Raw genomic sequence first — 4328 nt, 5'->3', positions numbered from 1 at the left:
CCACTGCACCTGGCCCCTCAAGCATTTTTGATGAGGGCACTTATCCCACTCACTACAGCTCCGCCTTCATGACCTAATCACTTCCCAAAGGCCCTGCCTCCAAATACTATCCCCTTAGGGATTCAGTTTCTACCTATGAATTTTGCGGAGGCATAAACATAAGTCTTTGGCACCTCCCCATATCTGGAGGAGAGCCCCAGCATTCTCCCTGCCATTAATTTTCTTATCTCTACTACAGCAGAAGGAAGCAAGGGTGTCCAAGGGAGAAAATACTGTTATGGGTTCTTAGTTTCTGTTTCTTGTGGGGTCACTAAAACCCCTTCCTTATCCCTCTTTTCCACTTATCACTAGAGACAGAAACTAAAAATCATGACTTCAGGCTACCAAAAGCCTAAAACAAAACAGAACAACAACAACAACAAAATAATGTGAGTTAGACAAGCTTGGCAAGGAAGCCGTAAGGTGAGAACCATGAAAATGGAAGTGATCACCTGCAACTCAACAGCATTTCAGATGGAGAGGCATTTCAAAGACCTCAAGGTGAACGCACGCTTGGCTTGTCCCAGGAACAATTAAGATATGAGTGCAGCTGGATCGGAGTGAGAGAGTAGGACAGCAGTGACAGACACAGTTAGAGAATAGATAGGACCAGATCATGCAATGAGGGGTTAGACTATGGGAAGACAGACGTAAAAGCAGGAAGATCAATTAAAAGAGGTGATAGGCCAGGTGCGGTGGCTCATACCTGTAACCTCAGCACTTTAGAAGGCTGAGGCAGGCGGATCACGAGGTCAAGAGATCAAGACCATCCCGGCCAACATGGTGAAACCCTGTCTCTTCTAAAAAAGCTGGGCGTGGTGGCACACGCCTATAGTCCCAGCTACTCGGGAAGCTGAGGCAGGAGAATCACTTGAACCTGGGAGGCGGAGGTTGCAGTGAGCCGAGATAGTGCCACTGCACTCCAGTCTGGTGACAGAGTGAGACTCTGTCTCAAAAAAAAAAAAAAAAAAAACAGATGCTGATGGCTTGGTCTAGGATGGTTGAGATGGGATGGGGAGACATTGTTGGATTCTGGATACATTTCACATGTAATAATAGGTAGGATTTGCTCACGCCTTTGTTCTACAGAGTGAGAGAGAAGAATTTAGAACATCTCCAAGGTTGGTCTGAGCAACTTTAAGGCTGGAGGTGCCATTGAAGATAAGATAGACTAGGGCAGGAGTTAAGTTTGGGGAAAGAAATCAAGAATTTATTTTTGGAATAAGATACCTGTTAATGGGCTGGGTGCAGTGGCTCACGCCTGTAATACCAGCACTTTGGGAGGCCAAGGCAGGCAGGTCACGAAGTCAGGAGTTCGAAACCAGTCTGGCCAACATAGTGAAACCCGATCTCTATTAAAAATACAAAAATGGTATTTGGAATATCAGTAGGTAGTATAGTGTAGTGGTTGAGATCATGGACTTTTGGCCTTAACTGCTGGGGTTCAAATTCTAGCTTTACCACCTATTAGCTGTGAGACCATGGGCACATTCATTAACCCTTATGTGCCCCAGTTTCCTCTTCTGTAAAAGGGGGACAAAACTACACCTCCTCGGGAGGATTAATAAGTAGATTGCTTGGAAAATTGCCTGATGATCTCACTTCTGGAGCTATTTGACAGCGAAGACCCTCGGGAATGGGACTACTTTAAAACAGTCTTACACAGAATTTATGGCAAGTTTCTCAGTCTTAGAGCATTTATCTGAAAACAGATTAACAATATTTTCCTAAGGTTTGTTTATGAAACAGAACACTTCAATGGTGTAGCTGAACTGCTGGAAATACTAGAAAGTATTATCAATGGCTTTGCTTTACCTCTTAAGGCAGAACACAGTTTCCGGTGAAAGTATTGGTCCCCTTACACACTGTCAGGAGCTTCTCACTCTGCCATGCACAGCTGGCATATTGTATAGTGCAGTTTCTGGAGAAAGATCCTTCACTCACAGAACCAGTTATCAGGGGGTTAATGAAGTTTTGGTCTAAAACATGTAGTCAGAAAGGGTCATGTTCCTTAGGGAACTGGAAGAAATCCTGGATATGATTGAACCTTCACAATGTGTTAAAATCCAAGAACCTTTGTTCAAACAAATCACCAAGTGTGGATCCAGCCCTCATTTTCAGGTGGCAGGAAGAGCACTCTAGTATTGGAATAATGAATTCATCATGAGTTTGATAGAAGAAAACTCTAACGTCATCCTTCGCATCATGTTTTCCAGGCTTTACAGGATTTCGAAAGAACGTTAGAATCCGGCTATTGTGGCGTTGTTGTACAATGTGTTGAAGGCATTTATAGAAATGAACAGCACTTGGCCGGGCGCGGTGGCTCAAGCCTGTAATCCCAGCACTTTGGGAGGCCGAGACGGGCGGATCACGAGGTCAGGAGATCGAGACCATCCTGGTTAACACGGTGAAACCCCGTCTCTACTAAAAAATACAAAAAACTAGCCAGGCGAGGTGGTGGGCGCCTGTAGTCCCAGCTACTGGGGAGGCTGAGGCAGGAGAATGGCGTGAACCCGGGAGGCGGAGCTTGCAGTGAGCTGAGATCCGGCCACTGTACTCCAGCCTGGGTGACAGAGCGAGACTCCGTCTCAAAAAAAAAAAAAAAGAAATGAACAGCACCGTGTTTGACGAGCTGACAGCCACATACAAGTCAGATCGTCAGCGTGAGAAAAAGAAAGAAAAGGAGCTGAAGAATTGTGGAAAAAATTGGAAGATCTGGAGTTAAAGAGAGGTCTTAGATGTGACGGAATAATTCCAACTTAACAAAAACAATGACAGTAACATTGCTAATTGGTGGAGTCACACATTTATGTAGCAGAAGATGGAGCAACAGTTTTCTGTATTGTGCAACTTTACAGTAGATTTTGCATTTGTTTCATTATTACAACAGCACTGTATATACCTGTCTCTAAGTAAAGGAAAAAAAATAAGGACTTCAATCCACAGTTTGGACAGCAGATGGACTTCTCAAAACTTTGCAAACATAATCACTGTTCTAACCCTCTTAAAAAAATCGGGCTTCAAAGATTTGTTAATGAAATTGCTATGTTAAAATTCCATTATTGGTAGTTCTTTATCACTCGCAGAGAGTATGATACAATTTTCAAATGTGAACAATCTTAAATTTAGCTTGTCTTTCTGCTAAGCTGTTAAATGTATTTATAGTAAAGGAAGAAAAAAAGACTGTCATTTCCTTATAAGTTTGTGTAACATCCTCCTCTGGATAACTTGACTGTAATTTGACATCTTTTTCTTTTGCACATCTTCCTGAGTTGAATGTCCACGTGGAATGGGGTCATGAATTATAAAGGTCCCTGATAAAAGTTCTGTTTACTGGGGTGAACATCTTTCCAGTAACCAGGTAGTCCTGGTACTCCTTTAGTTTTAAAATTAGGAGTTAAAAGAGAAGAGGTGATAAACATAGTAGGGAAGGGAATTTTGAATTCATGCATCAGTTTATGGTGAATCCAAATCAATGGCTTGAATCCTTTGAAAACAGGCACTGGGACATCACAGATTTCAGTACCTACCAGTATTAGCTGCATGTATCATTGAACACATATACCAGAGATGTTCTAGGGTAGGTAAACTGCTAATAAAACTTGTGTACAGTATGTACTTACCTAATGCAGTTGCATTATTGCATACTGAAAGATATATGTTTGAGTTATTTCCAGGATGCATTTGCTTGTTATGGACATGGCAGCAGTGAGCTGGTAATCCTAAACCATCACTTCCAGCAATATTCATGGTATAGAGCTGATTCTGTGTTCATGCGTTGAAATACAATATAAATATGGGCTTGTATATTTTCTTCCTTACATTTAAATATAAAGTAGAATGTGAAGTTTTATTGTTTTCAAGAAAAAGGAAAAAAAGCTGCTGACTTTCTCTCCCATAAAGTTTTTCAGGATTATCAGGTCACAGTGTGTGCGTAAGAGTCAGCTATTTATGGATATTGTTATCTCAGTAACTTTGTAAAATAAAAAAAACAAAAACAAAAACAAAACTGGCATCGTTAATTCCTTAAAAAAAAAAACCAGCAGTAAAAAAAAAGTCATATGCAACACTAGACACAACATGGTTTAATGGAATTAATAGATTTTTTTTTAAGAAAAGAACATTGATGGGGATTCACTGTAAGGTTGGCAGAGGCTGCCAAAGACAAAACAACTGACTTTAAAAATGCTGGAACAAAGTGATAAAAAATAAATTTGTAACGAATCTTCTTCTTTTTAGTCCTTGTCATTTTAGCCCTTTAGGTTCAACTCCGCGTTATATCTATTTTT

At 41.0% G+C, this 4328-nt stretch overlaps 1 pseudogene; it reads left to right on the top strand.

Moving 5' to 3' along the window:
• Positions 1-1631: 1631 nt before the first annotated feature.
• LOC139362573 (serine/threonine-protein phosphatase 2A 56 kDa regulatory subunit epsilon isoform-like) lies at positions 1632-2810 on the top strand (annotated as a pseudogene).
• Positions 2811-4328: the final 1518 nt, after the last annotated feature.

Source organism: Macaca nemestrina, chromosome 4 (genome assembly GCF_043159975.1).
Source record: "Macaca nemestrina isolate mMacNem1 chromosome 4, mMacNem.hap1, whole genome shotgun sequence".
Classification (NCBI taxonomy): Eukaryota; Metazoa; Chordata; class Mammalia; order Primates; family Cercopithecidae; genus Macaca; species Macaca nemestrina.
The sequence above is the reverse complement of the archived record's forward strand: the minus strand, read 5'-3'. Positions and strand labels throughout refer to the sequence as shown.